General features: G+C 43.7%; 1 protein-coding gene across 10 annotated transcripts in view; it reads right to left on the reverse strand.

Annotated features, from left to right (window-relative positions):
• KPNA1 (karyopherin subunit alpha 1) overlaps nt 1–14,224 on the reverse strand; it is a 181,911-nt gene that overhangs the window by 148,058 nt on the left and 19,629 nt on the right. For 8 of the 10 annotated variants that reach the window (XR_012154830.1, XR_012154829.1, XR_012154835.1 and 5 more), the window contains exon 1: nt 10,099–10,180. The exons of 1 other annotated variant lie outside the window; for it this stretch is intronic. The gene's annotated coding sequence lies outside the window, so the exon portion shown is untranslated. Of the gene's footprint in view, nt 1–10,098; nt 10,207–14,224 lie in introns of those variants that run through there. One more of the 10 variants, XM_073311047.1, reaches the window with a different exon arrangement.

Raw genomic sequence — 14,224 nt, forward strand, 5'->3', positions numbered from 1 at the left:
ACAGCTCCAGGGTCCTTGATGGCTGACAGCTCCAGTCCCTTCACCCCAGGCCTGAAGCAGAAAATGTCACAGACCTCTCTGAAAGTCACAGAATCCATGACAATCTTATTCTGAATAAATGTCTAATCCTATTATTTGAATCTTACAAGGTGCTTGGTCTCCCTCCCTTGTGACTCCAAGTTCTATAAATAAATTATTAATTATGTAAAGAAGTATTTCCCTTTCTCTCAATTTTAAATGTGTTGCTTCTCAGTTCCATTGAATTCCACCTTTTTCTTGTATTTTGACAAAGAGTAAACATGGCCACCAAATTTTATATTCCTTTATCATATTCCTTTTAACTAGCCTTCCTTCTAACCAGTCTCAATCTCATCAGTCACTACTCATCTGTCTCTGGAACCACTTCTGTTTCTATTACATCTTTCACAGCTGGGGCAACTAGAACTGCACACAGTATCCTAGCTGAGGGCTTAGCTATTTACATTAAATAGAAAAAGCTTCATTAATGCAGAGTTAAGGTTGCTCAGTGATAGTGCATGTCCTTTCAGAACACCAAATTCAGCATAAAAGACTTCTGAAAAACAGGAAATACAGTGTTAAAGTAAACACCCACATAATCTTAACTTACCCATCCTGGAGCTGGCAATATCCACTCGGAAATATCTGCATGCATTCCAGCTACATTCATTGTGTTAAGTGTAGCTGTATTGAATGATGGAGAAGTTGAAGCAGCTTGGAAGAGCTGTGATTGTGTTATGAGGAAATCTGGGTCCAAGGCTCTCCCTCCCTGCCCCCGCGCCTGCCGCCCCAGCATGTTATGAAAAGAAAGAAGTGCTTGTATACCTCGAGGTTCCAATCTGGGTAATTTCAATATGGAATTGTGTGGGTTGTGTCAGTAGCAGTGCATTGGAGTCATCTTGAAATGGGTATTGTCAGTAGAGAGGTATGATACGAGAGAAGTCTGTGGATTTAACGATGAGCAGGGGATAGCAAAGGGCTAAGTGGTAACCTGGTTGCAAATATGAAGAAGTCATAAAGGGTATGAAGTGGTTATTAAATTTTACAAGTGTGGTATTCTGTGGGGGAACTAGGCTTAGTGTTTGAGCACAAACCTAATGCAGGTGGCACCTGTCCATTTCAGTGAAAAGGCAGAATGCCAGAGTGTGTGATATAGGCATTGTGGGGCATCACTCAAAGAAGGGAGAGTTAAGACTGTATGGGCTTTAACCTTCACTCTGTATTTCCTGGTTTTCAGGAGTCTGAGTTTTGCTGAACTTGACATTCTGGAAGGGCATGAGCTATCACCAGGCATCCTTATCTCCGTGTTAACTAAGCTTTTTACCAAGGACTACATTAACACAAACTAGGAACCTTTTTGTTCATACCTGCAGCTTCCACCCAGGGAAGTTACAGTGCAACAGTTTGGTGTGCGCTGCCAGTTTGATGTGCATCGCTTTGAGCAGGGGGTTGGACTAGATTACCTCCTGAGGTCCCTGCCAACACTGACATTCTATGATTCTATAATTCACACCCCAAATAGTCTGAACAGTGGGCCAGTGTAGACAATCCCTCAGTTATCTAAGAAAAAACAACAGAGCTCAAAGATTCCAAGGCCAGAAGGGACCACTGTAATCATCTAGTCTTACCTCTTGTATAACAAAAGCAATGGGACTTCCTAAAAATCATTCATAGAACAGAGCTTTCAGAAGAACACCCCATCTTGATTTAAAAATTGTTACTGATAGAGAATCTACTACAACCTTTGGAAAATTGTTCCAATGGCTAATTACCTTCACTGTTAATGTATGCCTTATTCCCTGTCTGAATTAGTCTAACTTCAACTTCCAGCCATTTGATCCTGTTATAACTTTCTCTGCTAGACTGAAGAGCCATAAGAACGGCCATACTGGGTCAGACCAAAGGTCCATCCAGCCCAGGATCCTATCTGCCGACAGTGGCCAATGCCAGGTGCCCCAGAGGGAGTAAACCTAACAGGTAATGATCAAGTGATCTCTCTCCTGCCATCCATTTCCACCCTCTGACAAACAGAAGCTAGGGACACCATTATTTACCCATCCTGGCTAATAGCCATTAATGGACTTAACCTCCATGAATTTATCTAGTTCTCTTTTAAACCCTGTTATAATTCTAGCCTTCACAATCTCCTCAGGCAAGGAATTCCACAGGTTGACTATGCGTTGTGTGAAGAAGAACTTCCTATTACTTGTTTTAAACCTGCTGCCCATTAATTTCATTTGGTGTTCCCATAATATAAGATCTAGGGGCCAAGTCAATAACTTTTCCTTATTCACTGTCTCCACACCACTCATGATTTTAATATACCTCTATCATATCCCCCCTTAGTCTCCTTTTTTCCAAGCTGAAAAGTCCTAGCCTCTTTAATGTCTCCTCATATGGGACCCGTTCCAAACCCCTCATCATTTTAGTTGCCCTTCTCTGAACCTTTTCTAATGCTAGTATATCTTTTTTGATATGAGACCACATCTGTACGCAGTATTCAAGATGTGGGCGTACCATGGACTTATAGAAGGGCAATAAGATATTCTCCGTCTTATTCTCTATCACTTTTTAAATGATTCCTAACATCCTGGTTGCTTTTTTGACTACTGCTGTGCACTGCATGAACGTCTTCAGAGAACTATCCATGACAACTCCAAGATCTCTTTCCTGATTAGTTGTAGCTAAGTTAACCCCCATCGTATTGTATGTATAGTTGGGGTTATTTTTTCCCATGTGCATTACTTTACATTATCCACATTAAATTTCCTTTGTCATTTTGTTGCCCAATCACTTAGTTTTGTGAGATCTGTTTGAAGTTCTTCACAGTCTACTTTGGTGTTAATTATCTTGAGCAGTTTAATATCATCTGCAAACTTTGCCACTTCACTGTTTACCCTTTTCTCCAGATCATTTATGAATAAGTTGAATAGGATTGGTCCTCTGACTGACCTTTCGGGAACACCCCTCTCAATTCTGAAAATTTACCATTTATTCCTACCCTTTATTTCCAGTCTTTTAACCAGTTCTCAATCCATGAAAGGATCTTCCCTCTTATCCCATGACAACTTAATTTACGTAAGAGCCTTTGGTGACGGACCTTGTCAAAGGCTTTCTGGAAATCTAAATACACTATGTCCACTGGATCCCCCTTGTCCACATTTGTTGACCCCTTCAAAGAACTCTAATAGATTAGTAAGACGTGATTTGCCTTTACAGAAACCATGTTGACTTTTGCGCAACTATTTACGTTCTATGTGTCTGACAATTTTATTCTTTACTATTGTTTCAACTAATTTGCCCAGTACTGACATTAGACTTACCGGTCTGTAATTGCCAGGTCACCTCTAGAGCCCTTTTTAAATATTGGCGTTACATTAGCTATCTTCCAGTCATTGGGTACAGAAGCTGATTTAAAGGACAGGTTACAAACCATAGTTAATAGTTCCACAATTTCACATAAGAGTTCTTTCAGAACTCTTGAGTGAATGCCATCTGGTCCCGGTGACTTGTTACTGTTAAGTTTCTCAACTAATTCCAAAATCTCCTCTAACGACACTTCAATCTGTGACAATTCCTCAGATTTGTCACCTACAATGGACAGCTCAGGTTTGGGAATCTCCCTAACATCCTCAGCTGTTAAGACTAAAGCAAATAATTCATTTAGTTTCTCTGCAATTACTTTATTGTCTTTAAGTGTTCCTATTGTATCTCAATCATCTAGGGGCCCCACTGGTTATTTAGCAGGCTTCCTGCTTCTGATGTATTTAAAAAAACATTTTGTTATTAGCCAAAAACTCAGAAGGTATCTGTTCTTAAACTCCTTTTTGGCTTTTCTTATTACATTTTTACACTTAATTTGGCAGTGTTTGTGCTCCTTTCTATTTACCTCACTAGAATTTGACTTTCACTTTTTAAAAGATGCCTTTTTATCTCTCACTGCTTCTTTTACATGGTTGTTAAGCCATGGTGGTTCTTTTTCAGTTCTTTTACTGTGTTATTTAATTTAGGGTATACATTGGGTCTCTATTATGGTGTCTTTGAAAAGTGTCCATGCAGCTTGCAGGGATTTCACTCTCGTCACTGTACCTTTTAATTTCTGTTTAACTAACCTCCTCATTTTTGCATAGTTCCCCTTTCTGAAATTAAATGCCACAGTGTTGAGCTGCTGAGGTGTTCTTCCCACCACAGGAATGGTAAATGTTGTTATATTATGGTCACTATTTCCAAGTGGTCCTGTTATGGTTACCTCTTGGCCCAGATCCTGCGCTCCACTGAGGACTAAATCGAGAATTGCCTCTCCCCTGGTGGGTTCCTGTACCAGCTCCTTCAAGAAGCAGTCATTTAAAGTGTCGAGAAATTTTGCCCATAGTTAAATATTTGTTACTCATGCAGGTTCTTATAGAAAGTAATCAAGTCACCCCTTATCCCTCTCTTTATTAAGCTAAATAGATTTGAGCTCCTTTAGTCTATCACTATAAGACATCTTTAATCCTTTAATCGTTCTCGGGGCACTTCGCTGAACCCTCTCCAATTTATCAACATCCTTCTTGAAATGTTGACAACAGAACTGGACACAGTATTCCAGCACTGTTTCATGAGTGCCAAATATAGAAGTAAAATAACCTCTGTACTCCTACTTGAGATTTCCCTATTTGAGCAGTCTAGGATCACATTAGCTCTTTTGACCAGTGTCTCAGTGGGAGCTCATGTTCAGCTGATTATCCACCAAAACCCTTTTCAGAGTCACTGATTCCCAGGATAATGTTCCCCAATCCTGTAAGTACAGCCTACATTCTTTGTTCCTAGGTATATACATTTACATTTTAGCCATATTCAAACACATATTTTTGCTTGCACGCAGTACACCACGCAATCCAGATCAGTCTGAATCAGTAACCTGTCCCCTTCATTATTTACCCCTCCCCCAATTTGTGTGTCATCTACAAACTTTATCAGTATGATTTTATGTTTTCTTCCAGGTCATTGATAAAAAATGTTAAATAGCATAGGGCCAAGAACAGAGCCTGCAGGATCCCACCGGAAATACAACTGCTTGATGACCATTCCCTGTTTATAATTATATTTTGAGACCTATTAGTTAGCCAGTTTTCAATCCATTCAATGTATGCCATGTTAATTTTATATCAATCTCGTTTTTTTAATCAAAATGTCACGTGGTACCAAGTCAAACGCCATACAGAAGTCTATTACCTCAATGCTATTATTTTTAGCAACCAAAAACAAAGATATCAAGCTGCATGATGTCAAACTATTTTCCATAAACCCATGTTTATTTGCATTATCTATATTACCCTCCTTTTATTCTTTACTAATCAAGTCCCTTATCAGCTGCTCCATTATCTTGCATGGGAATGATATCAGGCTGACAGACCTATAATTACCTGGCTCATTCCATTTACCCTTTTTTAAAAACTGGCACAACATTAGCTTTTTTTCAGTCTTCTGGAACTTCCCCAATGCTTCAAGACTTACTATCCCCTAAGGATCTGTACTGGGTCTCATGCTGTTCAACATATTCATAAATGATGTGGAAAAGTGGGTGAACAATGAGGTAGCAAAATATGCAGATAATACAAAGTTACTCAAGATAGTCAAGTCCAAATATGACTCCAAAGAGTTACAAAGAGATCTCGCTCAACCGGATGACTGGGCAACAAAATGGCATATGAAATTCAGTGTAATGCAGAGGTGGGCAAACTATGGCCTGCGGGAGCGTCCTGCCCAGCCTCTGAGCTCCCGGCCATGGAGGCTAGCCCCCGGCCCCTCCCCTGCTGTCCCCCTCCCCCACAGCCATGCCGTTGCGCAGGCACCAAGGCTTGCACCTGCCCCTCTCCCAGGCTTTCCAATAAGCCTGTCCAGCCGCTCTGAGCGGGGTGGGGGGGTTGGATAAGGGACAGGAGGTCCCAGGAGGCAGTCAGGGGGTGGTCAGATGGGGCGGAGGTTTGGGATAGGGGCGGTCAGGAGACAGGGAGGATAGGGAGTGGAGTCCCAGGGGGTTGGGGGGTCCCAGGAGGGGGTGGAGGGACAGAGAGCAGGGGGGTTGGATGGGGGTGGGTTCCTGGGGGGCAGTTAGGGACGGGGGTCCCAGGACAGGGCGGTCAGGGGACAAGGAGCAGGGGGGTTGGATGGGTCGGGAGTTCTGAGGGGGGCAGTCAGGGGGCGAGAAGTGGGACGGGGCTGATAGGGGGCGGGGGCCAGGCTGTTTGAGGAGGCACAGACTTCCCTACCCGAGCCTCCATACCATTTTGCAACCCCGATGTGGCCCTCGGGCCAAAAAGTTTGCCCACCCCTGCTGTAATGTATATTGGATAAGTAATGCATATTGGAAAACATAATCCCAACCATACACACAAAAAGATGGGATCTAAGCTAGCTGTTACCACTCAACACAGATCTTGGAATCACTGCGCTGAGTTCACTAAAATATCTGCTCCACGGACAGCAATGGTCAAAGCTAACAGAATGCTAGGGAGCATCAGGAAAGCGACAGATAAGACGACAGAAAATACCATAGTGCTACTACATAAATCCATCGTACACCCACACCTTGAATACTGCATGCAGTTCTGGTCACCCCATCTCAAAATATATATATAAATAAAAGAATGGGGGAAAAGTACAGAGAAGGGCAACAAAAAGGATTAGTGGCATGGAACAGCTTCCATCTGAGATATTAAAAAGCCTGGGACTATTCAGCTGAGAAAAGAGGAAACTAACGGCAGATATAATAGTGGTCTATAAAACCATGAATGGTGTGGAGAAAGTGAACAGGGAAGTGTTATTTACCCCTTCACATAACTCAAGAACCAGGGGTCATCCAATTAAATTATTAGACAGCAGGTTTAAAACAAACATAAGGAAGGACTTCTTCACACAGTGCACAGTCAATCTGTGTAACTCATTGCCAGGGGATGGCATGAGGGTCAAAACTATAACTGAGTGGAAAAAAGAATTAGATAAGTTCCTGTAGGCTACATCAGTCAATGGCTATTAGCCAAGACAGTCAGGGACTCAACCCTATGCTCTGCGTCTCCCTAAACCTCTGGCTGCCAGAAGCTGGGACTAGACAACAGGGGATAGATCAGTCAAGAATTACTCTGCTCTGTTCTTTCCCTCTGAATCATCTGGCACCAGCCGCTGTCAAAAGCCAGGATACTGGGCTAGATGGACCACTGTTCTGACCCAGTATGGCCATTCTTATGTTCTTATGAAAATCAACATTAACAGTCCAGCAAGCTCCTCACCCAGCTCTTTTAAAACTTTTGGATGGAAGTTATTTGGACCCTCTGATTTAAAAATATGTAAGTTTAACACCCCCCAAAGATACTAGTGGAATGGAAAGTGTTATAGTCTCAGATGGTAATGATATCTTCTGTTTTTTTCCCAAATATAGAACAGAAATTTTTATTGAGTACTTCTGCCTTTTCCACATTACTAGATGGAAAAGGTAGCATTATCAATAGTAATGGACCAACACCATCCTCACGATAGTTTTTGTTCCTAATATATTTTAAATACTCCTTATTGTCCTTAACTCTGCTGGCCATAGGTTTCTCCTTGCATCCCTTGTCAATTTTCTACAATTCCTAACTATCTGTTATATTCATTACTATCAGCTTCCCCTGTCTTCCATTTGTTATATATAATTTTTGTATTATGGCCTTCACTTCCATTCTATACCAGATTGGTTTTTTAACCAGCACTGCCTTCCTCAATTGTGGGATTGTATTTTTTGGGGCATCTAGTAAGGTGTTCTTAAATGCTTCCCAATTATCATTTAAATGTTTCTGATTAAATTCTTCCTCCCAGCTGATTTAGCTCATATTTGTTCTCAGCTTCCTGAAATTGGCCCTATTAAAGCACCAACTCTGGACTTCATTCTGCTTGGGCATTATAAATGTGATCAAGTCATGATCATTTGTACCTAAGCTAACAACAATTTTTAGTTCTGTGATCAGTTCATCTTTATCTGTTAAGACAAGGTCTAATAAAGAATTTCCCGCTGTTGGCTGCAATGCTTTTTGAGTTAGGAAATTGTCATCTATAATGTTTAGAAACTCCAAGGATATGCTAGTACTGGCAGCATGAGACTCTACCATATGCCACTCAAATTCAAGACCCCCGTAATCAGACAGTTTTTATTTCCTGCACATTACAGTTAGGTACATAAGGAGGTGGTTATCCTGGTTCCCTACAGTGATTTGGTGGTCTGTGGCAGACACCAGTTAATATGCATGGTTGAGCATGAATACATCTACAACGAGAGCAGTAACAACAAAATACAAATGGAAGACATGTAGATAGTTAGTGGAAAGAAAAGGCTTTTCATATTAAACAGGGTTGGTAAGAGAGATAATTTGCTGGAATAAGAAAAACAATTGTTAGGAGGTCTAAATAAATAGAAAACAGATGCTCTCCTTAATCCCCAGAGACAGCTGTTGCTTTCCACTAGGAAATGAAGCTATTGCTGAATCTTTGTGAAAAGATATGGCAAGAATGAAGATAGCCACCCCTCAGGAGATACTCAACTCGAGCCTTCTTCAATGGTGGTATGGGCCCTGCTACTGCATCCTCCCATTGTTTAACTTCCTAAGGTGCTTCGCATTATTAACAATAATGACCAAATCAAGAGAAATGCTGCTCATTATGAAAGTTGCCAGGAAACCAAAGTTTGAGCAAAGAAAGTAAGGGAGACTATTGAACCCCAATCCTCCTGTACCAGCTGTGAAATCTGCAGAATATTGAGCCAAATATTTCCATTCTATGGCATACACTTATCTTTTCATCTTAGAGTTCCTGCATTCATTCAATGCACTCTATTGGTTGTACTTAATATTCTCCGTGCAACCTTGTCTTTATGGTGAGCTCTGAAACAGAAACTCAAACTTAACTTTGAAATGTAAATTACGAATGTGGTGGACTCCTTTGCTAGGTGTCAGAGTAGCAGCCGTGTTAGCCTGTATTCGCAAAAAGAAAAGGAGTACTTGTGGCACCTTAGAGACTAACAAATTTGAGCATAAGCTTTCGTGAGCTATAGCTCACTTCATCGGATGTGTGTGTGATCCTCAAAACCACACTAACGTAAGACAGTTATAGTGGCTATTTTTCCTTACCAATCTAGAAAGTAGAGTTTGAACATGTCACCAGATATATGTACCAAAACATTTTTTTTACATATTCCATTTAAAAAAAAGTTGCAAGTTTTAATTTGAAAAAGCATTTAGTCAATTTCCTTCACTTTCATCAAAATGATTCAGCTTTTCAAAGTTAAACTAAACAATCTGAAAGTGAAAAACTGGAATTTTGGAATTAAATGGCAGCAAGGAATTGAAACCCAGCTTTCAGTATCCAATCCTATGGTAAAAACATCTAACGGCCTGCAACTGAAAAGTAGTTAAAGCAACCTTCTTCAAATTTAGCAAGTCTTCTCATCAAAATTAAATATAAATCTGGCAATGTTATGTCCTTAACAGTTTCCCAAGCCAAAGTTATATGGCAGCTAACTACAAACTGTACCATAGAATATTGCTGCAACCTCAACTATTGTCTACCCAACAATGCCAGGTCTCCCCCATTTATTATGGCACCATGCACACATCCCACCTGACAGAACCATTACTAGCGCACGCTGTACCTGAAAGGGGCATAAGTTCAGCACCCACAGCCTACCCAGTCTTTAGCGGCTGGTTCCCTGGGGGCCATCACAGCATGACCCTGTTGCAACACTGGGTGGAGCCATTCCCTTTATCCCGCCCCGCCCATAGGTGCTGGAACTAGGGGTCCCGGGGGCGAAGTGGGTCCCATCCCGTGCAGGGTTTACTGACTGATTCAAAAGCTCTCACTACACAAATTGCTCCAGGGCCCCTGCCCCAACCTGCCCGCAGCACTCCGGCCCCACCGCCCCGCAAGCCAGGCCCCGCTCCCTGGCTCTTCCCTGCCTCGCCCAACGGCTGCCCCGCCCCGGGATCCCCTCACGCGCCCGTCGCTCCCCCGTTCCGGGCCGGTCCAGCCCCGGCAGCGGGTGGCAACCGCGACGCCGGGTCCCCGCTCAAGTACCTTCGGCCCGGCCCAGCCCAGCCCGCGGTCTCTCCTTTCGGGCCCGAGGCGCAGGCGCCCCTCCCTCTCGCCCGCCCCGAGCTGGCCGCAGCCGCGTTCACTGCGCCTGCGCGCGGGTGTCCTGCCCTGCCTACGCGTAGTTTCCGGCCCCGCCGCACGGCTCCCTGGGGGATAGAGTCCTTCCGGGTGGGGAGTCACCTGGCCGCCTGGCGCGTAGCTCGGGTATCAGCCAACCCCGCATAAAGGCGGCCGCACGGAATGTCCGGGCCCAGACAACTAGCTTCCCACAATGCAGCGCGCCTGCGGCCTGCAGTTGACACGCGCCTGCTCTAGTGGAAGCCAAGTGCTTCACATGCTTTTATTCCAGTAATGGTTACTCTTTTCCCTGGTCCTACAGCTGTATCTATTCTAATTTGTTATTTACCATTACACTTAATTCGGGTGCTCTCATTAGTGGGGATAAGCTCGCCACAGTAAGCCCTGACTTTCACCCATTTACCATGTACTAGCTGTAGCTTTTTTTCAGTTTCCGGCACCATGTTGACTGGCACCTGTGTCCAACTTAAACTCAATAAATGCCTCCGTTTTTTTCAGCTTCTACATCATCTGCTGAAGAGCTGCCTATTGCTTTTATGACGACTTCTAAGCTAGTGGTGCTATGGTCAGACTCTTTGTCCAGGCGATGCATGCTGTGCTGGGGTGTGCAAACTCTTCAATAGAAATGTAACCCATAAGTTTTTTGCATCTGTTCCTATATGAAGGGCATTGTCTTGGCTTATGTTATTTGCCACAGGGAGTGCAGCTCCCTGTGCTCTTTTTGCTGCACCCCAATTTTGAGCTCCCCAGACCTGCATATCTTTTTTCTTGCAGTATTTTCCTTCTTTATCATGCCCACAGTATTGGCGCAGCCCCATCCTCCACAAACTACAGTCTGGACCAGGAGGCTTAGAATCATATAAGATTAGAGTTGCAAGAGACCTCAGGAGGACATCTAGTCCAACCCCCTGCTCAAAGCAGGACCAACCCCAACTAAATCATCCCTGCCAGGGCATTGTCAAGCCGGGCCTTAAAAACCTCCAAGGATGGAGATTCCACCACCTCCCTAGGTAACGCATTCCAGTGTTTCACCACTGTCCTAGTGAAATAGTTTTTCCTAATATCCAACCGAGACCACACCTACTGCAACTTGAGACCATTGCTTCTTGTTCTGTCATCTGCCACCACTGAGAACAGCTGAGCTCCATCCTCTTTGGAACCCCCCCTTCAGGTAGTTGAAGGCTGCTATCAAATTCTCTCTCACTCTTCTGTTCTGCAGACTAAATAAGCCCAGTTCCCTCAGCCTTTCCTCACAAGTCAAGTGTCCCAGCCCCCAATCATTTTTGTTGATTCTTTTGTTGATCCCTTCGCTGGATTCTCTCCAATTTGTTCACATCCTTTCTGTAGTAGTGGGGGAGGGGGGCTAAAACTGGACGCAATACTCCAGATGTGGCCTCACCAGTGCAAAATAGAGGGGAATAATCACCTCCCTTGATCCTCTGGCAATGCTCCTACTAATGCAGCCCACTATGCCATTAGCCTTCTTGGCAACAAGGGCACACTGTTGACTCATATCCAGCTTCTCCTCCACTGTAATCCCCAGGTCCTTTTCTGCAGAACTGCTGCTTAGCCAGTCAATCCCCAACCTGTAGCAGTGCATGGGTTTCTTCCATCCCAAGTGCAGGACTCTGCACTTGTCCTTGTTGAACCTCATCAGATTTCTTTTGTGCCAATCTCCCAATTTGTCTAGGTCACTCTGGACCCTATTTCTACCCTCCAGTGTATCTCCTCTCCTTCTAGCTTAGTGTCATCTGCGAACTTGCTGAGGATGCAATCCATCCCATCATCCAGATCATTAATGAAGATGTTGAACAAAACAGGCCCCAGGACCAACGCCTGGGGCACTCCGCTTGATACCAGCTGCAAATTAGACATCGAGCCATTGATCACTACCCGTTGGGCCCGACAATCTAGCCAGCTTTCTATCCACCTTATAGTCCAGTCATCCAATCCATACTTCTTTAACTTGCTGGCAAGAATACTGTGGGAGACTATAACAAAAGCTTTGCCAAAGTCAAGATATATCACATCCACCGCTTTCCCCATATCCACAGAGCCAGTTATCTCATCATAGAAGGCAATCAGACTTGCCCTTGATGAATCCATGTTGACTGTTCCTGATCACCTTCCTCTCCATGGATGAAGTTGTCCATGGATGACACTAAGGAGGGTATTGGTGCAGTCGTCTTACAAATATGTGGTCACTACTGGAAACCAGTGGCTTACGCATCACCGTGCTAACTAAAACTGACTGTCAATGCACTCAAATAGAGGAGGCGGCTTTGGCCTTAGTGCATGGGTATAAAAAGTTTCTGTTATTTATTTATAGGAGGCCTGTGTTGTCCGAAACTGACCATAAACCACTGTCACATTCCGTGATGCAATCCAGGCTAGTGAGGGATTGTGTCACTACCTGTCCTGCAACCTGGGGTGCCTCACAATACTTTGCTGTTGTAGCTCACAACCTGGATCGCTCATAAACAGCCTGAAAGCATGCAGGTAACACCCTGTATGTCTCTGTATATCTGCACTTGCCAGCAAGACTCCAGTCACATTCTGGCTTCCAACATCCTTGGTTACTACTTGCAGGGTGACCCCAAAACACTACCTGTCCTGGATTTCCTTAAAAACATGTGTTCTGCAATGTCCAGCCCTCTCCGGACAGTTCAGATATTAAAGGTCTGTTGCTCTTGGTCAATATTCAACAGTCTGCTACTTTAAATGGAGTTACCAAACAGTTTAATTTAAACATAGCGCTGGATTTGTGTAGATTAAAATAGAATAAATTTATGTAACTACAAAGAGAGAGGTTTTAAGTGGGTACAAGTATGTGGAATTAAAGACAAATGTTTACAAGAGAAATAAAGATAAAACGCTTCCTAGTAGCTAAAACTTAACAAGCTAGACTTAGTTGAAGGTAAGGTCTTTACCACACGTTTCCAGTAGGGATGTAAAATGTTAACTGGTAAACATTAGGCTTACTGGTTAATCAACCTTAACCGTTAACCCCTGACTGTGCAGAGCCGCACCGGCCAGACCCCAACCCCAGCCCCAGCCATGCCACAACGGACCCGTAATACCATGCTAGCAGTTACTCAGGTCTTTGCTTAAGCCTTACACATCCCATCAATTTCACCATAATATTATTGACCAGCAAGTTGTTAGTTTTCAAATGATACCTCAAAAGGCATATTTTGCACAACAGTTATTGCAATAGTATGTTGGGTGTGACTACAAGCGTGCATTCATAGAATCATAGAATATCAGGGTTGGAAGGGACCTCAGGACGTCATCTAGTCCAACCCCCTGCTCAAAGCAGGACCGATCCCCAATTAAATCATCCCAGCCAGGGCTTTGTCAAGCCTGACCTTAAAAACTTCTAAGGAAGGAGATTCCACCACCTCCCTAGGTAACGCATTCCAGTGTTTCACCACCCTCCTAGTGAAAAAGCTTTTCCTAATATCCAACCTAAATCTCCCCCACTGCAACTTGAGATCATTACTCCTTGTCCTGTCATCCGCTACCACTGAGAATAATCTAGATCCATCCTCTTTGGAACCCCCTTTCAGGTAGTTGAAAGCAGCTATCAAATCTCCCCTCATTCTTCTCTTCTGTAGACTAAACAATCCCAGTTCCCTCAGCCTCTCCTCGTAAGTCATGCGTTCCAGTCCCCTAATCATTTTTGTTGCCCTCCACTGGACTCTCTCCAATTTTTCCACATCCTTCTTGTAGTGTGGGGCCCAAAACTGGACACAGTACTCCAGATGAGGCCTCACCAATGTCGAATAGAGGGGGACGATCACGTCCCTCGATCTGCTGGCAATGCCCCTACTTATACATCCCAAAATGCCATTGGCCTTCTTGGCTACAAGGGCACACTGTTGACTCATATCCAGCTTCTCATCCACTATCACCCCTAGGTCCTTTTCTGCAGAACTGCTGCCGAGCCATTCGGTCCCTAGTCTGTAGTGATGCATTAGATTCTCCCGTCCTAAGTGCAGGACTCTGCACTTGTCCTTGTTGAACCTCA

This window comes from Lepidochelys kempii, chromosome 1, assembly GCF_965140265.1.
Source record: "Lepidochelys kempii isolate rLepKem1 chromosome 1, rLepKem1.hap2, whole genome shotgun sequence".
NCBI classification, from domain to species: Eukaryota; Metazoa; Chordata; order Testudines; family Cheloniidae; genus Lepidochelys; species Lepidochelys kempii.